Raw genomic sequence first — 25,656 nt, 5'->3', positions numbered from 1 at the left:
AGGCTTACTGCCCCAGTGTTTCTCCAAAAAAAAAAAAGTATGTGTCGGTCATAGGCACCTTCTGCCTATTGTGCCCTCTCATTCACCTCTCAATTCTGGTTTCCATAACACATAATCAGCGGGCAAGGCTGACCTGGCAGAGAGACAGACAGGACCTCTGACTCTGTATAACACAGAAGCCAGGGATGTGGTCTTTCCACCCACTCGTACCCTATCCCAATGCATAAACCCAACCCATGTCTTTGGCGGCGAGTTTTCAGTTCTATGACCTCAGGACAGTGTGCCAACTATGTGTAAAATACACTTAGAGGCCCCCATTGCATCAAGGTAATTTCCTATCACAAGAGAGCCTGGTGCGGTGGTGACCTTGAAGAGTCAAGGTCAGGGAATGCAGAAAGAGAGGAAAGGTGCCAATTTCATGTCTGAGGTCAGAGTAGAATTAGGTCCTGGAGGAAAAATCATTTCACTGAGAGCCAGGATATGAGTGTCCTCTTTTGGGCTCTGCCACTAAGAAGTTGTGGACAAATCACTTTGCCTCTCAGAAACTCAGTTTTCTTGTCAGAAGGAGGCAGTCAGGCTAAATTATCTCTAATGTCCCTTTTGGAGCTCCCATTTGGGGATTTAAAGTATGCTTCCAGCCTGTACACCACAGCTAATAGTGTATCCTTACAAACCGGTGTTTGCATAAAGTGGCTGGTGCTTATGTAGTAGAGTACAAGAGATCACCTGGCTCCTCTGCATACTAGCAATGGGGACGTAACTAAGAGTGAGGTTGGAAAAAAAACGTTTTCTCCTAAAAGCCTCATAGTCTCCTAGTGGGCCAGATGAAGATGTCTGGATCCACCCTCCCCCACTCTGCACCCTGTTCTAGGTCAGCCTCTGTCCTCCTCTAGCCGGTTCTGCGCCCTGGGAGGCTGACCTGCGTGTACTGCATCAAGGCTCTCTTGTCGTCTGGCATCCTGCTGAGTTCAGCCATTGGAAAGCGCTAGCAGAAGATCAAGAGAAGCAAGGAGAGTGAGGCTGGGATATCCCCTACCTCTCCTCAACCTCCCCTGGGGTCCTGATGGGCTGGCTGTGTCCCTTGACCTAAAGTCCCAGCTCCCTTTCAGATAGCCCTCAATACAAACTCTCTGTCCCCAAGTTCTGGTACAACTCCTTCCTCACTCCGTTAGGTCTAGAGGAACTAACTCCTCATTACTAGTCTCTGCCCACACTTATGTAAAGAGCCCCTTCGCTAAACCTTCCTCAGATGATCCAACATGGCTGGGCCATCTGTTTCCTGCTGGATCCCTGACTGGTGTTCCTAATGAACCCATTTTCTCTCTAGTCCCATCTTTGAATGACTGATTCACTCTGAAAATCTCTGCACTATGCAATGCACATTCCAGACTTTCTCTGGTGCAGCTGAATTCCCAGACAGAAGCTGAGTTGCCTCTTTTCTCTGTAGCCCTCTTCATGCCTACCTGCAAAATTTCCTGTTCCGCTTGAAAAACACATCACAATGACTAAAAGCACGTCAGTTCTGTGCATGGATGAGTAGCACAACATTCCATTCACGTCACTGTCCAATGAGATCTTCCACCCAACCTGGTGACTCAACATCTCTCCCTGGAGATGGCCTTATTGCCCCTCACATCAATGTCTTCCTACTTATAAGCCTCTCTCTGACAACACCCAGTCCACCCTGCCAGAGAAAAGGGTGTCATCGAGGATGCCGGATCCCCATCAAACCCAGCTCCACCTCTGCCCCTGGACTCACCACAAACTGGAAGGTGGCCCAAATTGAATGCTTTTGTCTGGCCTCTAGAGAATTTTTTTTTTAATTTCAGCTATACTGAGGTATAATTAACATATAAAATTGTAAGATATTTAAAGTGTACATCATGGTGATTTGTTATATGTATACATTGTGAAAGGATTCCCCCATATAGTAAATGGATCCATCACCTCACATATTTATCTTTTTTATGAGAGCGCGAAAGTTCTACTCCCTTAGCAAATTTCAATTACACAATACAGTGTTGTTAACTGTAGTCGCCATGATGTTCATTAGATCCTCAGACCTTATTCACTGTATAGCTGAAAGTTTGTACCCTTTTACCCACCTCTCCCTATTTCCTCCACCCCCCAACCCCTGGCAACCACTTTTGTACTCTGTTTCTCTGAGTTTAACTTTTTTTTTAAAAGATTCCACATATAAGTGATACCACGCAGTATTTGTCTTTCTCTAGCTGACTTATTTCACTTAGCATAATGCCTTCAAGGTCTATTCATGTTGTCACAAATGGTAGGATTTCCTTTGGCCTCTGGAGAAATTATGTTCTCTCTCAGTCCCAGTCTAAGTTTAACATCTCTACTTCTTGAGACGGTTTTCTTTTTTTTTTTTTTTTAGTGATGAAAACTGGGCCAACCTTTTTTTTTTTAAACCCCACATTTGTTTATTTTTTTTTTGGCTGTGTTGGGTCTTCGTTTCTGTGCGAGGGCTTTCTCTAGTTGTGGCAAGCGGGGGCCACTCTTCATCGCGGTGCGCGGGCCTTGCACTATCGCATCGCGGCCTCTCTTGTTGCAGAGGACAGGCTCCAGACGTGCAGGCTCAGTAGTTGTGGCTCACGGGCCTTGTTGCTCCATGGCATGTGGGATCTTCCCAGACCAGGGCTCGAACCCGTGTCCCCTGTATTAGCAGGCAGATTCTCAACCACTGTGCCACCAGGGAAGCCCGAGACGGTTTCTTTTTAATAATAACAGTAATAATGATAATAAAGCAGTTATTGAGTACTTGTGTACCAGACACTGATCTAAGCACGTTGTGTGTTATACAATTCAGTCTTCACACAACCCTATACAGCAGGTACCTTTGTCATCCTACCCCATTTTAGGGAAGAGAAATGGCACAGAGTTGAAGCCACATACCACAATTCAGGCCCATGAAATCTGGCTCCAGAGCCTTTACTCTTTTTTTCTTTTAATGTTTTGTTATGAAATGTTTTAATCATCTCGAAGAGTAGAAAGAATAGTATAACTAGTCCCCACACACTCACACCTAAACTTAACAATTACTAACTTGTTGCCATATTTGCCTCATAATCTTTACAAAACTATTTTGAAGTGATTTGCAGACATCATAACATTTCACCTATAAATGCAGCATGCATCTCTTAAATATGAAGGCATTTTCTTATCCACAACACTGCTAATCACATGTAACAAAATTAACAGTAATTCCTTAATATTATCTAATAACCAGTCTATATTCAAATTTCCCCAACTGTCGCCACAAAATATAGAACTCTTCATGAGTTTGCACGTTGTCCTCACACAGGGCCAGTCGAATCTCATCTGAATTATTCCAATTTTTGTTCATATGCTGCACCCAACCCCACCACCACTGTGCTATCTGCTCCTTGCTGTGCTTTTCCTCCTTAAATAGTCTTTTAAAATGAAAAATCTTCTCTCTTACTCTAATTCTCCTTCCACTCAGTTTGTGTATAAATCGAGTGCAAACCAGTCTTTCCTGGTAAGAAAGATGAACCTCCCCAATTTAGCTATGGCTTTACTGCAGCCGAGACCTGTAAGAGTCACAACAGAGAGCACGCACAAGACACAGCACTGCTTATGTCATTGTGAACAACTCAGAGAAAAGGGTTAAGGTGGGGAGGTTCCTGAAGAGATGGATGGGGGTCTCTCTGGGGTGAGTATTCTTGCCAAGAGGGAGGAAACTGGCAAATTTTGCTCCAGGTCTTTGTCTCTGTCACTCTTGTTCTGAAAACAATGTGCATGCAGCTCACGTGGTGGGAGGGAGGCGGAAAGGAAAGGCAAGGCTGGGTCACTCCAGGAACAGAGGGCCACTTCTGAGAGTCCAGACACCAACCAAAAGCAGTCCTCATACACACACCCGGTCTTTTCCTCAGGGCCCAGCTAATGAGCTCCTAATCAGATGTCATCTTTGGGCGCCCTCTCAAAAAATCTCAGATCTTCTCCCACCCCAGGTGGGCAGCGTGTGTGGCGGGGGTTAAGAGGACAGGTCACCAACACTGTTGCCTTTTATCCTGCTTCTGACCTCTTTGATGAAGGAAAGATGATGAGGAGAGAAGTGAAAGAAGACGAGCTCAGAGAAGAGCTGACTCGGCATCAGCTAAGTCTTCCCTCTCTACTATTCAGGAGCTGAAGTCCCTAACATACCTCTAAACACCAAAACCATAGGTCCTGCCTCTAAAGGGCCCCCAGAGGGACTTCCCTGGTGGCACAGTGGTTAAGAATCCACCTGCCAATGCAGGGGACATGGGTTTGATCCCTGGTCTGGGAAGATCCCACGTGCCACGGAGCAACTAAGCCTGTGCGCCACAACTGCTGAGCCTGCAATCTAGAGCCCGCGAGCCACAGCCACTGAGCCCAAGTGCCACAATTACTGAAGCCCGCACACTTTAAGGCCCACATGCCGCAACTACTGAGGCCGCATGCTGCAACAGCTGAAGCCCGAGCGCCTACAGCCTATGCTCCGCAACAAGAGAAGCCACAGCAATGAGAAGCCCGCGCACCACAACGAAGAGTAGCCCCTGCTCGCCAGAACTAGAGAAAGCCCGTGAGCAGCAACGAAGACCCAACACGGCCAAAAATAAATAAAAGGGTGCCAGAGGAATCACAGCATTCTTCATTCACTGATTTTTTTAACAAAGTCTCTTACCGTCTCTCAGCAGTTTAAACTCCTTCTTGTTCTTTAAAGCTTAATCAAAATCACCTCCTGAGTTTGACATCCTCATCTATGCCTCGTTAGCATCCTGTGATGACCCAGCTGCAGGATGTATCACGATGAGCTATAATTATCTGTTTCCTTGGCTGTCTCCCCTGCTAGACTTCAAGCTCCTGAGGCTAAAACCATGTCTTATTTATCTCTGTACCCTCAGTCCTTAACACAAGGCCTGTCATATATCAGTCATTTAACAAGTGTTGCTCAAAATGTACTGAATTCTAGAACTTCTCCCAAAACCACCTTCTGTGTATTGCTAACAGTACTAGTGTTTTTCTTTATTTTTCTTTACTTAAAAAAAAAAAAAAAATCCCCCGTTGCTCCTCAGTAGCTCACCTGATAATCAGTGGCTGGAAAACACCACACATCCCGAAAACTTGAGTCTGTGTCTATAGAGAAGTAAGCCTGCCCCTTATCAGTGTTTTGTACATCAATCCTTTTATACCATGACTCCTGAAGGTTTGGCCTGGCCTTTTTTGATCCTTGCTACACCAAAGTCAGTGCTTTACATATGGCACACCCTCAAGAAACGCTTGTTGAATTGACCTGATGGTGTCCATGATCCTATCTCCCTGGAGAAGTTGACCATCTTCCAAATATAGCAACAGTGTTTTTTTGGTTTTTTGTTTTCTTGTTTTTTTTTGCGGTACGCAGGCCTCTCACTGTTGTAGCCTCTCCCGTTGCGGAGCACAGGCTCTGGACGCGCAGGCTCAGCGGCCACGGCTCACGGGCCCAGCCGCTCCGCGGCATGTGGGATCTTCCCAGATCGGGGCACGAACACGTGTCCCCTGCATCGGCAGGCGGGCTCTCAACCACTGCGCCAACAAGGAAGCCCCAAATATAGCTATAGTGTTTGAATTATGTTAAGTAGCTAACAAAGTTCAAGCAAGGAAGAAAATTACCAATCCCTCCTGGAAGTGAACAGAGAGAAGGGCTTTCTTGCTTCCAAAATGTCCAAACATCTTGTTCTAAATACTGACATCTGTTTGCCTCCAGTTTGCTGCTCCCAATGTTTGCCAGCTGGCCAAGAATATTTGTGTCTTTACCCACCATCTTTCCCCACTGCACCCACGTCACTTCCTTCCTGAGCTGGCAATCACAGGCACTACCGTGTAAGCACCAAGGGCAAACACCCACCCCCACTGAGGAGGTGACGCCACCGCCTCTGTACCCTGGACAAGCCCTCTATCAAAGTGTTCCAGTGGCTCACCCCTCTACAAAAGTGCCATCATCCCAACACAGTCCCCATTGCCCTCCCCTCCTCTGCTTCTCTTCCCATTGCCCTCTTAAATCACATGTAATCTGGCTGCCATGACACCTTTAAAGACACTAAACCCTCATTCCAAATGCATGAGTCCTTCTGGAGACAGACTGACCGGCCTTCAGTGTTTGGTGACCACTTCCACACTCTTTATTCCTGAAGTCCTCCCATCGAGCTGTCCTAGCTCTCCTTCTGCCTCTCCAACTCTCCTTGGATGTCTTATGGACTCCGCAATCCCTCCCACCCTCTAAATCTGAGCTGTCCTGAAGTCATCTGTGAGCTCTCTCCTTACACAGCCCGGGGACTCCCACTCCTGGGAAGGCTCCACTGCCTTGTGCAGAAACACCTCCTCACACTTAAATGCATGGCAGTCTTTCTCCTTTACATCCTTCAGTGTCCCAGTCCTACCTCAGGCACTCCCAAATGCAAAGCTCAACCCTCTTCTCTCCCATACACTTTCAGCCCCACAGCCTCCAATGTGTTCTAGACAACTGCATTTTAATCACCTGCTGTCACCTCACATTAAATGTCACCCCTCTCCAAATTAGCTCCCTTTCCCAATGTCCTCCTTTCTTCCATTGTGCCTCCATTTTTCTAAGGCACCAAAGAAGTGTATGACATCAGAAAAACAAGAGAAATAATTAGAGAACCGGTAGAGACTTTTATACTTGGAAAGTAGCAGGGAAGTGTTAACACCTACAGTGGAACACAGAAGTTAAAGATGTGGATTTCTAGGATCCACTCCCAGAGATTCCACTTCAGAAAGTCTGCGCTGGGGCCCAGGAATCTGAATTTTAACAACGCAGATTCTGATTCTAAGTGATTCTGATACAAACAGTCATAAGTCACATTCTGGGAAAAACTGGGTCTTAGCAGTTGGGTACAGGATAAAGATGACAGGACTAAAAATGTGTAAATGCCCAAAGGTGGCTTTAAATAGACGCAATAAACTGTTACAAAGCTCTGTTGCTTAGGGATTTCTACTAAAACCATAGAACCGGGATACACTGCAGAAATGATCTGGTCTCACCCCTTCATTTAACAAGGGAAAACTGAAGCTCAGAGGATGTTAATTACCTACCCAAGGCCACACAAGTCTTCATAAGTGACATAGAATGTCTTTTCTCCATAGAAGTAAACAAAATAAGTACGCCCATATACATACACACACACACACACACACACACATGCACACGCAAGCTTACTTCCCAAAGTTTAATGTGCAAATGAATTCCATGAGGCTCTTTTTAATATGCAGAATCTGATTCAGCAAGTCTGGGGGGCCTGAGATCCTGCATTTCTAACCCCAGGTGATGTAGGTGCTGCTGGTTCACGATCCACCCTTTGAGTAGCAGCTCTTAGAAAGTAAGGTAACTGCCCTCCTGTTGTTCTAAGTAAATGGTCTATTTCTTTACAGTGAGCACTTGTGCCACAGAAAGCCGAATACCTCGGATTTGGCCGGCCCATACTGTGTGAAGTGAATGGACTTACTACATCACTGCCTCAGGATTCAGGCCACTAATCACCTATTGACAGATAGCAGAGGTAGAGCTCAGAACAAAGGGGGACTAATAAGCCTCCAAATTCAGCCCTGTTACTGAAACTTTCATGTTGAAAAGTGTGATGAGATTACGAAATTTTAAAAAAGGATTTAAAAAGATGTAGCTATGTACTTTTCTTGAAAACATATTTAGAAAATCAGGAGATTATTTCATTTTGAAGAAAACTTTCAAATTAAAAATAAACGTCCTTGGCTTCCCTGGTGGCGCAGTGGTTAAGAATCTGCCGGCCAATGCAGGGGACATGGGTTCGAGCCGTGGTCCGGGGAGATCTCACATGCCGCAGAGCAACTAAGCCCGTGTACCACAACTACTAAGCCTGCGCTCTAGAGCTCGCGAGCCCTAACTACTGAGCCTGCACCACAACTACTGAGCCCATGCGCCACAACTACTGAAGCCTGCATGCCTAGAGCCTGTGTTTCGCAACATGAGAAGCCACCGCAATGAGAAGCCCGCGCACCGCAACGAAGAGTAGCCCCCGCTCGCCCCTCGTGCGCAGCAACAAAGACTCAATGCAGCTAAAAATAAATAAATAAAATACATTTATTTTAAAAATAAATAAATAAATGTCCTTGTCTAGAAATACATGTAGAAGCAAACAAAAGGTTTTGTTTGGAACCAGGAAATAAAGGTGCACTTGGGCACCATTACTATGAACAAAACTGGACGACACCCAGAAGGAGAACGCTCTCCTGACTCAGAGGTGGCCTCTAGCACCACACTGTCGGACCTCAAAACTTGGCTCCATCACTTAGATACCACAGGATATTGAGCAAGTCATTTGAGCCCAGTTTCCTCATCTGTAAAAGGGGGTCATTGTGAACATTCAATGAGTTCCTAAGGAAAGTAGGAAAGAAAGGACAGTAAACCGCTTAGCAGGATGTCTAACACATGGTGATCATTCAATACAAACTGGCTATAAATATTTCTAGAACTGTGAGCACAGCCAATGAACCACAGTTTAGTGAATTCCTCAGCCACTGAGGAATTCAGCTTGATCAGTCACAAGGTAGAACTCTCTACTGTACCTGCCTCCCCAAGGCTTAGAGGCCTCCTCTGGAAAAAGAGACCCACACAAAAGTTCCTGGCTCAGTCTCTCCCATCCACCTTGGGGCCTCTCAAGTGCAGGCATGTGGTCTGTGACAGGGGCAAGCATCATCACTGGCTATGTCTGGGTACCTGTTACCCACTTAGGAATCCTCCATCAGCAGGGCCAGCTTTGGGGATGTAGTCACACAGGGTCTCACACTGAGAAGGCCCTGTGTTTGGGATTTAATGCTCTGTGGTCAATGTCTCAAAATTCTTAATAATTTCATCTTTGAATATGTGTTTTGTAAGGGAAGGCTGATGGGAAAAGGGAGCATGCGCCAGGGGACTGGGGCCCAGGCTTACACACCGTCTACCTCCAGCCACCTTCCAGAGGTGGGTTCTCAGGCCCCCATTCCCCCACCCTCTGGGGCTCCGGGTCTTGTCTGGCCTCCCCATCCCTGTCCCCTAGCAGAGGCCTGGACATAAATATGGCTGGGGGAGGGGGTCAAGGTCAGGCACATACACCCCACAACGTCTCAATGCAGAGCATGGCAGCCATCCCTCCCCTGGGCTCTCTGCACCACAGCATGCTCAGAGGGCGACTCAGCAGGAGCAAGCATCTCTCCCACCTGCAATCCAGGTTGCTAGCATGCCCCGGTGCTTGCAGTATCCTTGGTGGTTGCCCGTCTACTCTGGGTTGAAGCAGTGGGCCCATGGGAAGGAAAGATGCCTGACTCAGCTTCTCTGCCCCTGGCCAAGGGTCAGTCTTGCAGCTGGTAGAAGGGGGGATCCCAGGAGTCCAAAGGCCACATGCACCGAATCACAAGGAGGGAGGGGGCCAGGCACCTGTAAGAGTCTGCACTGGCCCCCCGAGTATCCCGCGCTAAGGGAGCACATCATTAAATAGCAAATTTGAAACACCATGACAGGTCGAGAGAGAGACTGTGGGAAAAAGGAAAGGCTTTATATTTTAACAACTGTAATAGCACTTTTGCCCTGTTTTTGAACAAGAAACCTCGAATTTTCGTTTTGTACTGGGTCCTGCAAATTATGTAGCTGGTCCTGACTATCAGCCTCCAGCCCCATCCCAACTCCCCTACTTGGTGCTATTTTCACCTCCCGCTCATCTCACGATGAGGGGGTAAGACCTAGCCCTTTCTCGTGACAGGAATCCCTGATAAGTACCCATCGGCCTCAAGAATGGTCAGTAAAGCTAATAAAGAGTGGAAAAGAAAAGTCCCTTGAGAATCAAGCCCACCTGGAAGCAAAGGAATTCTCAGGAGAAGATGTCTGACAACCTAGAGAATAGCAACTAGGCTGAGGAGATAAAAGGATTAAAATCACCCCCAGAAAAGAGTTCCCAACATTTATGCCACTATTCCCACGGTTCCCAAACTGTATGTCCAATGTACCCTGGAGCACCACAGCAAATTCATAGGGGTTCCATGCGATATTTAAATTTTTGAGGGAAATACATCAATGCTTGACATCTGTCAGACACCACATGAGCTACTAGCACAAGGTTTTAATAGTTCTCAGTTACAGCATTAAATCACACTTCATTCCCTTCGATGACATCATATCTTTGCAAAACTAGATTTGGGGCAGTTGCTATGAAAAAAGCAAGCACAGCACAAAAATAAATATAGAACGGGAAATGAAAGTAATATTCAAACTGATTCCAAGTTCTGAGAAGTTGTGCAGTGCCCAACAAGGGCATCTGTCTCAGTAGTAAGTAACCATAGTTATTTAAGAATGAAATAAAAATACTTTTCTTTCGATTTATGTGTATTACTTCTTCAAATGGCTACTACATTGTTAGGACATATGTACTTATTAAGGTTTTTGGACCTAAATATTTAATGAACAGATCTATGAAGTCCTTGTTTGGCCTAAGAATACCACGGAAAAATTAGTAAGATGTTAAAGAAGCATGAACTGAGAAAGTTCAGGAAGCTCTGCACTACACAACCACTTCCTTTTATATAACGAGAGTCTCTGGAAGGAGAGGACAAGGACGAGGACTGTGAGGAGCACATACTCAGTGGAACCAGAGTTAGACTCAACCAGGTATAAACCAACAACTGACACAGGGACATTTCTCACATTACATTTAAAGAAGCTATGCCCAAAGTTCAAACTTCAACCTGAATGTTAAAAAAAACCAACATAATAAATCTAGATCCTTTCATCTTCAGCCTGGAGGATGGATGGTCCAATGTGGAAAAGGGTGAAGGAGATGTTAAATCCAAAAGTGAGGGACGAAAAGACAGAGACCAGAGGGAAGCTCATTGATTTAATTGGACTGGATCAATACTAGTTAGAAATCACAGGAAAACCCAATTGCAGGTCAAGGCTATGAAGCCTGCAGTGCTGAGCCAGGCCACAGATAAGGCTGAGGCTCTCTGGCACCACAGGGAGAAGGGTAACTTCAAAACATTCAAGCTTGAGAGGGAAGAAAAAAGATAACTGAGAGAAGAGTTTGGATCAAAAAGCAATCAGGGGGCTTCCCTGGTGGCGCAGTGGTTGAGAGTCCGCCTGCCGATGCAGGGGACGCGGGTTCGTGCCCCGGTCCGGGAAGATCCCACATGCCGCGGAGCGGCTGTGCCCGTGAGCCATGGCCGCTGAGCCTGCGTGTCCGGAGCCTGTGCTCCGCAACGGGAGAGGCCACAGCAGTGAGAGGCCCGCGTACCGCAAAAAAAAAAAAAAAAAAGCAATCAGGGCCTTCCATGTTGACAGAATCAAAGCTTGAAGATAAATGGGCCTCTTCAGGTCACAACATGTTTTATTTGTGGCCGGAAAGAGCATCTGGCCCACCTATCAAAATGAGTTAACCCCACCCAAGGCCTCAGGAACACAAAGACGTGGCATCTGCCGAAGAGACAGAGGAAGACATACAGGTAGCTCCGTTACCATGAACTGAAGGAGGAATTTACATATATGAAGACGCCCTAGGGCTAAAGGATAATGTTCTGTGGGGAATCTGGATGCCCAGCACCTCACTTTCTTAATGTTGTCAGATGGTTTGAACCATGTAACACCAGGCTTAGGGAATAAGCCTGGAGGCCAGCAGGCTCACCAAATGGAGAGGGCATCTGTGAGCAGCACAAACAGTAGAAACTCATGTGCTGACTTGATACAGAAAGAGGCATGGGGACAGTAGCTGGTGACATCAAGAGCTGCGTCCCAGCCAGGTGCTCTCAGTGGGCTCCTCCTGCTTGAGAGCTGGTGCCTGCACATCCAGGGCACAGGGCCAAAGCAAGAAGAGTCCTCAGTCAATAAGGACTGCTGCAGCGAGAGCTCACATCCGTTGCCCTCTCTCCTGCTGCCCTTCAGCTTCCGCAGGTGCCCTGGATGCTGAGCGGATCTGTCATTACTCTCCCTAACTGCCCTTACTCCATTTCACCTTCTTGGCCGTTATCTACCTTCCTTGTCCCAGCCCCTTGATGTCCTGAATCTGGCTTGGGGGTGCACTCTGACCTGGCCACCCTCTCTTGGTCGTTCTATAAACTTTGAGAATTTCTTGACCTTTAAATCTTACTTGTGTTTCCTCAACCCCAGTTTCTCATCCTCAGCCCAGCTTCCAGAATAATACTCCTATTTGAAGACAGAGTGGCAGAAGAGGCAGTGCAATAGGGGCAGCTCCAAGAAAAAGAACAGGATATGGTCCTGGAGGCTTAATCTCCAGAGGAAGAAGCACGCTGAGGATGACCCCCTCCACCAGCTCTTCACCAGGCCAAATGTGATAAAGGATAAATCAGTGGAAGTTAAAACTCCCTCTACTAGAGAGGGAAAAGAGCTGGCAGGGCCAGCCAAGACAGATCTCTCTGGGGAAGAATATTTGCCAAATATCCAATTTAAAGAAGTTGAAGGCTCTGAGAAAATTCAAACAAAACTTTTCTCCTTTCAAAAATCCTCTCTACAGGCCAGGAGAGGAAACAAATCATGTTTAAGAGTACTTGTTATATATAGATTGTGGCACCCCAAAATTGTTGACTGCACTTTCTTGGGAAGCCTGTAAATATTTGGCAGGTCCTATAAAAGTATGAACTAAGGATACTCTAACTGGCTCAGAATTTATCCTGTACAGCTCACCCAGAGATGGGCAAAACTGGGAGTTTGTCATTGCTGAATTTCTAATGGCTGGGGACAGATATCAGCCAATGACAATTTATTCTGAATTCTGTGTGTCACGTGTGAAAACAGGGATTTCCTCCCCACCCCCCAAGGCAATCTTTATAGGACTGTCAGAGCTGAGATAGGCAGAGGACCACCCTTCCCTAAAGAACGTTCTCAAAGAGACCTTGTAGACTTTCAAAATGACATCCATTTCAGCACCTTCAGTCTCCAGGGAAGAAACTCAGGCCCAGGGAGGTGAGTGTCCTGCCCAAGATCACAGAGGAGGCCAGCACAGAGCTAAACGCAGCACACAGCTCTCCCAACCCCAGACGGGGACACGCCCCTCTGTACCACACTGCAGCCATAACTGTGCCACATGCCAGCCAGAAGACTTGTGAAGGCCTCTACTGACATCCAAAGCTGGGCCAACTTCCACTGATCACACTTTTGGGGAGTCCTCTGGCACCCCCCAAAAAAGATCATCATATATAAATTTCATTTCAAGGACTGAGCAGTGCCTGGAAAGTGCAGCCTCAACCACAGAATACATATGACACGCAAGGCAAGGGGCTGCAGAAGTGTAAACCACACTGAAGTCGACGATGAAAAACATAGGGTTAAAAGTCCTGACACCTGAAGAGATAAATTGCTTCCTCTATTCTTAACCTCCACAAAGCCTCTCCAGGAATTCACAGGCTCTCCCATTTAAGCTGATGTATGGGGAAATCAAACTGAATCCAACAGCCCAGAAATGGAAGAGTCCCGCAGAACAAAGCCTCAGGAGTATGTATATTGAGGGACCTGGAAGGAATGAATAAAGTGTGTACCTGGATGCAGAACCATTTAAATGCAGAAGAACTGAAAAGTCTTCGCATGGAAAAAAGCAACACCCACCAGAGTGCTTGACAGAGCCCTAAAAGGATTGGCCTTCTGCTCTACTTTAAAGAGATTTAGAGTTGGATTTGATGATGCCACCCCTGCCGTCAGATCCTGCCAAATCTAGAGTTCTATGGCCCTAGGGCCTGGGAAACCTAAGGTAGCACATGACTGCACACTTGGCCACGGGTCTCTCACAGAGGACCTAGGGGATCTGCCTTGGTCTCTGTCATGAGGAAAACTAAAACCTAAGGGGAAATCACAAACATGCTTATTCAATACCAACTGTGGTGCTAGATGGAATAATTAGGGTGGTCTGAAAAAAGTCTCAAAGAATTACCTCTATGCATAACAAATCAAATAAATCTTCTAAACAAACTCGGTAGAACAACTGAATGGCTGTAAGAGCTCAGCAACTGGGCCAGACCAGAGAGAAGACATTAGGTGATGTCCTCTTGGATTCAAGAGACACACTGGGTGGCATCAGGAGCAGGGCAGAGGAAGCATTCTGGCTGTCAGCAGACTTCTGTGAGCCCTGCACTCCTCCAGCAGCCCAGTTGTCCCAGCTCAAAAACCAGACATTGCAATCAGATTCTATGAGAGTTACAGAGCACTAAGTTGTATAACCAAGCCTGAAGTGTGCCTGTGCTAGAAGTGATGCACTATGGAGTCTGTTGGGAAATGCTAAAAATCATTTCTGTTATCAATTTATGTAAAAGTTTTTGGCGAATAGAATTCAAACCCCACCTCCCTCCCCAAAAAGTAATTGTAACGCCAGATAATATGGAAATCTAGCATTTTTACTCTTTGGCATGAGGAATTCACCAGGCTTCTTTTTAAAGTTCCAGAGGTCCTGAGGTTAATGGTTAACTAAATGAGCTAAGATATTTGCCATAATCCCGCTAATTCAAGAGCTACATTCAACTAGACTATAGACAATAAACTCCTAGAGAAACTTTGGCTAGACCTACTGATAATCATAACCCACAAAGTTTATCTTAAAGTTACTAAGTGCTAATCAGGACATCCAGAATTTCAGGTTATAGGAAAAGAATACACAACCATTCTTAGGGGGACTTTATCACACACTCACAAAGCTCCTACTGCCAAGATACTAATTAGTTCATCGGTGGACAGTACAGTCTAAACCACCCTGCTGTTCACAGGTCAGTAAATCAATGGTTCCAACTGTGGGAAAGATAGTCTGAAGGTCCCTGGTCTGGTGTCTGGACTCAGGCACAATGTGGTAAGGCTGGCTGTCTGGGCACCATGAATCTAGGGGCTACCTGTTATGAAGGGCCTTATGAGGATCCACCAAAGCCTGCAGGGAAGCATCAGGGCTGAGGCGGAAAAGAGAACCATCCCAGAGCTCTCTGATGCGTCAACACAGGTGGGTGGAGAATGATAGCATGTTCTCCATTTGTTTCCAGAGGCTTCTGCAACCTTTTAAATAAAGCAGTAATAGGAAGATGGGAAATAGAAGAGGAAATGGTACCACAGCTAATGCTGAAAAGACCCAAGCCTCTCGTATGAAGCCATCTCTACCCAGTCCCAAGTTTTCCTGTTGCCTCGGAACAGTCACAAAACATGCTGGGAAGGGTAGCTTAAGTATCCAGGTGCAGGCTCTGTGGGTTCCCTAGACCAGTTCTTGACCCAAACCTGACTTTACTCGTCTATCTGAGCTTACATTTGGCTAGAGGCCTAGGGACTTCCCCATTTTGCACATGTCACTCTCCCCGGGAAGGAAAATGAATTAATTTGACACAAGCAATCAATCCCACTGGAATGTTTGTGCACACCGAGCCAAGCAGAAATGGATCCTGAAAGGAGCACTTCTGGGAGGTGACGGGAATTTTAATGCTGAAAAATGATACTGTGTCAAGAACCCAGTATGCTGGAAGAAGCACACACATTTGTATCCAAAGCATGAGCAACACCACACACATGCACGTTGCACATATATGCACACAGGCATGCACACTCACCATCTTCATGGAAAAAGACGTCTGGGTATATAATTGTCCAGGCTTCCATCACTCTGTTTATGCTTTGTATTCAAAATGTTTTAAGAGGTTGAAGAATAGAGCAGTGCTAAACCCCTTTAAAGTAGAAAGCTAGAGGAGCCTGTGAAATATTCCTATGATTCCAACGTGATCCCTGTGGTGCCAGGCTTGGTGAAAGCACCCACAACCTCTAATCCCCCACAATCTCACACAACCATCTGCCTTTGACCACCCTTCTCCCTTTGCCAGGAATTTCCTCCCGACCCTGTCACTCTGGATAATGAGCGCATCTTCCAAAGGCCGTTCAAGCATCTCCTACTCTATGACCACCACCATATCTGCCAAAATAGGCTTCACCACTCCCCTGTTTGTGGCCCTGGATTCTACTAGTGTAGTCGTATTATATACTTGGAATGTTTCGATGTACTTTAAAAAAAAACTCATTTGTTTCCCTCTATCAAAATATGAGTTCTCTGAAGGTCGAAAGAATGTGAGGGAAAGGAGATGGAGCTCTGGGTAGAAGGAAATGTAGAAGAAAGCCAACACAGCAGTTCAATTACCCAGTGCCTCCTCTTGAGATGATGCGGTTGGGCTGGGTTTGCACATGCCCTACGAAATGAAGATTTGGGATTGCTTTCACCATCTTCTCTAGGCGACTCAAAGGAAGAAAAGTTCAAGAACATGAGCTGGCAGGAAGATCATTTAATTAGTCCTCGTGCCTCGAGAGAAATGGTAGAGCAGCTCTGATGGAGCCCTGGTGAGGGCATCCTCTAGGGTGTTTAGACACATCCCTAATGACAGACTTGGGGTCCAAAGGAACAGGCTGAGAAGTGTAGGCTTTTCAACACAGACCCAGAAGTCCCAGAAACCTAGCCCTTCTTTCAAAAGGTTCTAAGGGCCAAAATAGTTTGAAGCTACTGCTGACCGTCAGGATGATTCTCCTCAAGGGAATTAGAGCCCTTGATCACCAAGCAAGGATGTGGGGTCACCTGTGAGCTCTGGCACCAAGGGTCTGACCAAGCAGACTACAGCTGCTCAGACCAAAGGCCTCAGAAGGATGGAAAGTCTTCAGAGGACCACAGCATAAAGGTCCTGAGACCACTTACCACGGGGTTTCTATCCCTGCTAGCTTTACTGTTGTCCAGTTAGCTCAGAATGTTGAAGATGGAAGATACATTTGAGACTACCTAGCTCACCTCCCTCATTGTCTAAGAGAGGGAAAGGGGTTTACCAACCTCATCAATCAGAAAACTGTGCTCCTGACGCCCAGCTCCCCACTCTTTCCACTTGAACCCAACCAGCTGGCACCATCATTTGCCTGCTTCTTTGGTTTTTTTCTGTACTTTCCTGGCCCTCCTGTTTTGCCAGTCTCCCAGTTTCTGCCACCTTCACAGGGAACAGAGTTCTCATTTTCCCTGGTCAAATGAGAAACACTGCTCATAGCTACTAAGGCTACTTGAGTCCCAGAGCCCTGGAGTGAAAACAGTATGTAAAACACAGAAGTCTTCCTGTGTAAAAGAAGTGGAAGAGGACTTCCCTGGTGGCGCAGTGGTTAAGAATCCACCTGCCAATGCAGGGGACACGGGTTTGAGCCCTGGTCCGGGAAGATCTCACATGCCGTGGAGCAACTAAGCCCGTGCACCACAACTACTGAGCCCGCATGCCACAACTACTGAAGCCCGCGCGCCTAGAGCCCATGTTCCACAACAAGAGAAGCCACCGCAATGAGAAGCCCTCACACCGCAATGAAGAGCAGCCCCCGTTCACCGCAACTAGAGAAAGCCCATGTGCAGCAACGAAGACACACGCAGCCAAAAATAAATAAATTTATTTTTAAAAAAAAGAAAAGAAGTGGAAGAATTTTGGTTAAAAATAACAGCAAATAAACAGCTCCACCACAAAAGAAGCAGAGCAACAGCCCTAAGCTGGACTTCATTTTTCTCTTTTTTTATTATCTATTTCAATTGATCTTATTTAACACATCCTTTCTATAGAATACATGTTCGTGAAACCCTAGGCTGATGTTAAAGGAATTAGCTTTATTTGGAAAAAGCAAAACTGACTAGAACTGGCCATTTTAGGAGGCTGAAGAGACTCGGAAAGCAGATCCTAGCAAGGTAAGAGGGAACCCAGACCCATTAGAGGCCCCTAACTCAAACATTAGTCATATTCACCAGACAGAAACGCAGGCATCAGCAGTGCAGCTCTGTAAGTAATCCATCACCACACATCGTCCTCCTAAAGCTGGAAGCTCCTTGAAGACAGAGACTGCGCCATGCTCCCCTCTGGACCACAGTGCATGGGATGTAAGAAGTGCTCACCAAATGCTCGCTGGAAGAATTGACAATGCCGTGCTCTCGCATGCTTACATGCACATAAACGCATACATGTATGTAGACAGAATCCCCGTGAAGGCAGTCTTAGAAGCCCCATTTCTAAACCTTTTTTCCCCAAAATTATTGTTTTAACTAGGGTAACACTGTTTAAAAATACAATGTATTTTTCTCTCTTGCATGTCCTTACATATGCTTAACCTCCCCCTTACTCTGTCAGAAGCATCTACTTGCCTCAGGGAAGATCAGGATAGTCTTAGCAGCAGGCAAAGAGAAAGGGTCCATGTTCAGCTGTTGACATCCTGGATAGGAATTTTTTTAGTGCAGCTTGAATTCTCAACACATTCTTGAGGTGTAGGAATCAACATATCAAGCTCCAAAATGGGTGTACTTGACCACAGAGACCATCCTAAACCAAAGGTAAAGAGTACTCAAGATGCCACATTAGGGAGATCCTTGCTACAAGAGAAGGAGAAGAAGCCCTCTCCCTCAAGCAGCAGGAGAATGTGGCAAAAATCCAGTCTAGGAGATGGGACACCAGGGTCCCAGCTTCCTCCTATCTACCACCTCAAGGCCCAACCAGGGTTTGGGGTGAAGGGGGCAGCTTTAGAATATAACATCTCAATAGGTGTGAAGGCACCTGAGAACCCTAAGGCCACTCCTGAGGAGGCTGCAGGCCTCTAGCTCAATGGCTGCCATTCAGTCCCATACCCTGATCCACACGGTGTGGAGGTGACGGGATGAAAACGCACCACTGGCCAAGTGGGTATCTAGTTAGGCAAGCCAGGCGTAGAGGTCCTGTGTTTTCATAGTTGGTACTGAGTAAGCTGGGGATCTATATATTTCTTCATCCCCTGATGATGGTACTCAGAGATGCTTAGAGAGCCACTGACTAGGCAGAGGCCTGGGGTCAGGACTAAGAGGCTGCCACGTGTGGGGACTTTGACCCCATAGGCAAATAGTCAAGACAGGAATGTTAGTGCTGTGTATCAGCACAATACCCCAGAAAGCAAGACACCAGTACAGGGATCAGATCAGACCAGACCAGCCCCCATGAAGCAAAGATCAGGGGAATCCAACCATCATGCCATGGCTCCAAGCACCCCTCTCCCCTTGCCCCCGCCACTATCACCACAAGTTCACAGGTGCACCTCTACACACCCAGATCCAGAGAAGTGGAAAAACAGAAGAAAATCGCAGTGAATGAGAAATTCACCGGAAGGAAACAGTCATCCAAAAAGACCAATCGGGGGGAGAAAAAAAAAAAAAAAACACATGACATACTATAAACTAGCCAAGTTGGGGTGGAGGGAGATTAGCTCCACATTAGAAAATTTTAAAAGCTACATTTTCTTTGCACGTCTGGGTGATAAAAAGTGTGCAACTGAGCAGCAGTGTCACCCATCAGAGAGAAACCCACAGCCATTCTGGGCAGTTAGATGAACCAGTCTTCCACACGTCTCTTTTCCAGAAGCAAATGGAACATATCATGAAACGTTTCACTCCATCTCTAGTGCTACCAATTTCCTACCAGACATGAAAAAATGTACAGCCTCAAACGCGGTACGGCTGTCACTCCCATCTGAGTACCCTAGCTCAGCTTTCAACCACACTCAAAACTAAGGGAGACCCCAGAGAAAGGCAGCAAACAAAAACCCTTTTCATTGAGTCAGCAATTTTATTTGTCCAAAGAATTTTCCTTCTATTATCTCACTTTATCTCATACTACTCCTATGATGTATGGCAGGGCAAGTATGTTTACCTCTTTCTTCAGATGAGGAAAGACAGGTTCCATCTGTAAAAACAGACATTTTAACTGGCTTAGCCAAGTCACAGAGATAATTAGTGGTGGGCAGAATTGGAAACCGAGGTCTCCCAAATCACATCGTTGAATTCTTCTAGCCAAACACAGACTATGGCTTTTGCACACACAACCTAAAGCACTTCCATACCTGTGGTATTGGAATTAACTTTCACTCAAACCCACAAAACACATGTGGCTTTTTTTGGCTAATTGTGACTGCAAATCTGGCTCCTAAGTCACTTAAAGGCATACAGCAAAAAAAGCCAAGAATGGCCTCTACCATTTATTTAAATGTCATTAATAAAAGCGTCTGTAAACATTGCACAGAAAATTAGCCTCCAGAGAACAGGACTGGCTGTTCTCCCTCCCTCCTGAGGATAAAAGCAGAAGAAACATCCTGATCTTACGGCTGTCTCACAGTCACCTTTGAAAACGATCAAATAATGGGTGACCCTTCTTGCTACTCTTTGGGCCAAATAATGTCCCAGAACAAACATTGGTCCTCAGAAAAGCTGGTTTATAAATGTCCATCATTAGGAGAATGGTTAAATAAAATGTGGCACATCCACACAACAGAAGGTAACACAACTCTTCAAACAAATGAGGTAGAACATATGCACTGACATGGAAAAATGTCCATGATTATAAAGTGATAAAAACAAATTGCAGGGGCTTCCCTTGTGGCGCGGTGGTTGAGAGTCCGCCTGCCGATGCAGGGGACGCGGGTTCGTGCCCCGGTCCGGGAAGATCCCACATGCCCCGGAGCGGCTCTGCCCGTGAGCCATGGCCGCTGAGCCTGCGCGTCCGGAGCCTGTTCTCCGCAACGGGAGAGGCCACAACAGTGGGAGGCCCGCGTACCGCAAAAACAAACAAACAAACAAACAAAAAAAAAACAAACTGCAGAATAACAGGTATAGCATAATTCTCTTTTTTGTTAAAATATGAAAGAAAGCTATGCATTTGTATAAACACATATTTGTATATGTAGCAAGTACATACGTCCATTGAATTTATCTTAACATCAGGGAAAAGGAGGGAGAAAGAGCATTCACTTTTAACCATAGATCCTGTACTTCCATTTTGTTTAACTATTTCTTACAACAGTAAGTTGACACTTTACCCCTCCAGACAACCAACAAATCCTCTGTCTTCTTACGTTACCCCATGTAAAGGGTACTGGCTTATGAATGACTCACATTGCTCAATAGATACGTGTATACTGATATAAGTTAATACATTTGTATTAATTGGGGAAAATGGTTTCATTTAGGAAAAAGTCTAAATGTCTAAATAAATGTTCTATGAAGTATAAGAAAATCAAATCTCTCTAAATGAAACATTGTTTACCACTTACTTAAATTATCTTTTAGCTTATAGACAATAAACACATATTAAATGAATCAATGAATGAGTGAAATTCCCTTTCTGATTGACTTCCAATTAGCCATTTTTTCCTATACTAGTCTCCCCCTAACCCAACAGAGCATAAACTCTTCAGGAACAACGTGGGTAACATTTGTTACCCACCTTTAGCAGCCCCCTTAGTATCTGGCATAATACTGGGCACATTGCAGACACTCAGTCAATATTGATTAGTTGGTCCATTTGAATGTTTGAACTTCCCTATGTGGATTTTTGCAAAAGAAGGGTGCTTCTTTAGTTTTCCAGTGCCTATGGAATATTTGTAAACAAGCAATAAAAGGGATCCCCTCTAATTAATCCAGAATAAACAAGAGTTTTTCGCTATATTTCACAGTAAATATTGATTTAATAGGTCTTTTTGTTTGAGGTACAACTGCCTGTCCACAAAAAAAAAAAGATTCATTTCCCTAACATAGTGTTTAATTATAGAACTCCCAATGACCTACACACCAATAAATAGCTCTCTAAAAAAAAAAGTCAAGGCAACAAATACAAATCAAGCAAGTATCTGCAAGGCACTAAATTGAGTGTTGAGAAGAAGACAGACAATTCCAAAGCAAAAGGTACAGCCTACTTGGGGAAACCAGACATGACCATTTTCCAAGGTAGGGCTTCCAAAATGTCTTGGAGTCATCAATGTTGAGTAAAGTTCTGGTAAGAGACTAGTGTCCAAACAAGTCTGGTGCACACCTCACCTCCACCTTGGACCTCTCATCCAAGTCACCAAATAAGGACTCAAGAATCCTGTTTTCACCTCTACTCCAGAGGCTCCAGGGCTGAACAAGATGCAGAAGTCTGAACACCTAGCCCACTCTGAACTCAACTAGACAGATCATTCTTTAATGCAATTCTCACTCATTCTCCAGAGAATGGATCCAATCCGTCTCCTCTCTTCGCAGGATCTCAGCACCCCTCAGTCCTTCAGATGACCTTGGTTCCCAATCCCAGAGAAGACTGAGGTCAGTTTTCTTACTGAGCTTAGTAAGGGCTCTACTGTCTGACCTGTACACGTGACCTGAAAACCACCTGGTCTTTTCCCATAGCCACAGAGGAAGAAGTACCCCTCCATCCCAGAGATAACCTCTTCGCCTGGGAATTCTCATCCTTTGCTGACTTTTGAAGAAGCTGGTGCCCATTCTGGTACCCCATCCCCACACATACCACCTTCTATCACCTTCAGTGCCTACCACTACCTCCTCCCATGATTTTTTCAAACACTCAAAGATTTTTCTCTCTCTTTAAAAAACAAAACTTCACTGGACCTGATAACCTTTAAAAAAATTTTATTGAAGTATAATTTGCATGCACAAAATTGCACATAAGTCTACAAATCATTGAAAGTGCACACACAGATCTCACCTATCATCAAGAAACAAAAGAGTACCAGTACTCCCAAAATACCCCTTCAATTACCATCGTATTAGTCTCCTTACTTTTATTACCAAACCTCTTCAACAGTGGTCTATTTTCGTTTTCATCACCTCCTCATCTATTTCAGCATAAGCATCCCCTCTTCAGTGAATCCTCGCCACACTCATGCAGGTGAGGCTGTTGATCTTTCATTATGTTCTCAATGTACAGCATGCAATCCTTTGTTTGTGTGTCAGGCAACCCCACCAGACTGTTATTCTCCATGTGGGAAAGATGATTTCTAACTTGCTGGTGTAGCCCCAGTGCCTGGCACTTATTAGGTTCACAGCTGGTGTTTGATACTTGAATGAATGAATGCAAGCATGAATGAAGAGATCCACTCACTTAAATCTAGTGTTCGCTGAAACTGATCAGTCTTTGTCCAGTTCTCATCAAAAGTAATCATGATATTTAGCTGTCAAAACTCAATGGCTAGGACCATGAAGAATGACTAAAAAATTATATTGTTCCAATAGTTGGTTAAGCATTCTCTTTATATCCAAGTATTTGAGCCTGTTATGTGCCAGTGGACTGGGATACAGAGAAGAGACAACATCTTGCACCCACCCTACAAATTAAAGCTGTGACATCACTCCCAATGGCACTCTGTCCTTCCATGGCCACAGACCCAACATGGAGTTCTGCCAATCTTTTCCCCTAACTGCTCCTAGAGATACTCCTCCCTCTCCCCACAATCTCCTTTCCAGGAGAATAAGAAGTCAGAGACAGGAAACCCCCAGGAGCCCCAGACCCCTCCCCCAGTCCCCTTTTGTCACATCCAATTAACCATCTGCCAGTCTCCTGGGTCTCCCTCTAGGCCCACTGTCCAGCTGCCAACTGAACACTGTGTTTCCCCACCCCCATTCCCCATAGATGCCCATTGTCCCCAGGCTGCAGGGTAAGAGTGTAAAAGGCAAGGGGTGTAGGCACATTCCCAGACCCTGTCTGCCATACCCTGGAATAACTGTAACTGCAAGCTTAAAAATCACATCCCTGCCTAACTATGCACAAGGAAGGGAGGAAGGGAGGAAAGAAGGAAGGAAGCAAGGGAAGGAGGAAGGGAGGGAGGAAAGATGGGGAGGGTATCGCAGGGGAGGGGAGTGGAGAGGAGGAAACAAGCTACTGAAGCATAATTTTCATGATTTGGAAATTCTAACTAATAATATATACAATATAGTTTTACTAGTAATATTATATATAGTCATATTCTATTACTAGTAATATAATGGCATTTCTATTACTATTTACAATATGAATATAACTATCACAATCTATAACTACCAAATCAAGTGATCCTGATAGGTAAGATTTTTTTTCACCCATTTTACTCATGAGGAAACTGAAGCTCAGAGAGGCTGTACCTTGCACAAGGTCACACAGCTAGTAAGTTCCTGTACTAAGACTCTATGATTCTGAAACTGAGCCATATCTAAGGAAACTCCCACCTCCTCCTGCTCTCGGAAATATAAACCCAGTCCCCCACAGCCCACCTTTTGGTAACAGGAACCCCTGGATTCCTACTTCCATCCCCTAGAGGGCCATATAAGGTGCCTCACTTGATGACAGTTCTTGGGTTTGTCCCTAAAATGAGAGCTGAAGGGAGTACTTTGGGGCCAAAGGAATGGGTGTTCCCATTGGCATCTTTCCTCTGCTGTGGAGGGTTCCTCTTCATGGAGAAAAATGGGAAAAAGGCTCCTCCATGACCCCTGGTCTGCTTCCTCTTTCTTCTAGAACCTCTAGAGGCATTAAGGAAACCAAAAATTCAAGGGCAGGTCCATCCCTCACAGAGACAGTACCCGATGGCCAGGCATGACCCCTCCTCAGGAGGCTGCCCCTACACCTTCTTGTCTGAGTCCTCCTCCTTCTGTCCTGTCCTCACTCACCCTCCACCCCACCCCCCAACTTGCCTTTCTGACTCACACTCTGTAGGAAGTGATTCTGCAGACCCCTCTACAGCCTGAAGCAAATCCCACCTCAGCCTGCCAAAGGAAGCCACTAGCACTTCTAAAAGGATTGCTATTTTGGGACCTCCCAGCCTTGCTTTCTAGCTTCTCTGTCCAAGGGGCCTTCTAGAGCCACACCAACCCGGCTCACCCATTTCACAGCTGCCTTCAGCTTGAACCATCCGCCCCAAGCACAGTACCACAAGCCCCTGAGTCTCCAGGCCAGCTGATGCTCTCTGTGCTAGGGCTGTTGACCAAGCACATTGTGCCCTCAGCAGAGCTGCTGGCCAGCCTACTACTTACTGAAGTCTGCCTTCCCCCAGTCTCCTCCTCTGGCCAAGGCTCACCCCCCAGCTACCTTGAGATCCACCCTTACAGGCTCATCCAGGATCTACTTCCGTCAACTGCTCCTCTTTTCTAAATATTCATTCCCTTCCCCAAGCCTGCCTTCTCCCTCCTCCCCACCCGTAGGTATTCACAGATCTTCCCTACCTAAAAAAATCCTCCCCTCAACTCTGCTACCCATCTCTAACTACCTTATTATTTTTAACCTTCCCTTCACAGCCAAACCTTTCCAAAGAGTCATCTATATGCACTCCCACCACTTCCTCCCCACCCACTCACTCCCCATTTCCCTTGAAATTTGAATTCCACCTCCCATACACAAGTGAAACTGTTATTTCAAAGGTTACCAGTGATCTCCCAGTTTCCAGAACCCACAGGGTTTGCTCAGTCCCCCTCTCCCTCAACCCCTCTGCAGCATTAGACCCTATTGATGACTGGACTGTTTCCAAGCCCTGCTCTCTCCTGGTTCTCTTCCAGCCCTTCACTTGAGTCTACAGCTCTGTCCTTGGCCCTCTGCCCTTAAGACTCTATATGCTTTTCATTTATTATCTCATCTATTCTGATAGCTCCAGCCACAACTTCTTACGGATATCTCCCAAATCTATATTTCAGTCTCTGGCCTCCCTCCAAAGCTCCAGACTCCCTCCGCTATCTGCCTACTGAATCAACACCTCCCTAAGCTATTTCACTGACACCTGAAAAGCAACACGTCCCAAAGTAAATTCCCAAATCCTGCCTCTCCTCCTGCCTCCCCACAGCTTCTCCTCTTCTTCCTTAACTCCTAATTTTCATTTAGGGTACTTCCATC

Source organism: Delphinapterus leucas, chromosome 4 (genome assembly GCF_059928025.1).
Source record: "Delphinapterus leucas isolate spDelLeu-1000000601 "Yukka" chromosome 4, BTC_Dleu_Yukka2, whole genome shotgun sequence".
In the NCBI taxonomy this organism is placed as follows: Eukaryota; Metazoa; Chordata; class Mammalia; order Artiodactyla; family Monodontidae; genus Delphinapterus; species Delphinapterus leucas.
Note: the sequence above shows the minus strand (reverse complement) of the source record.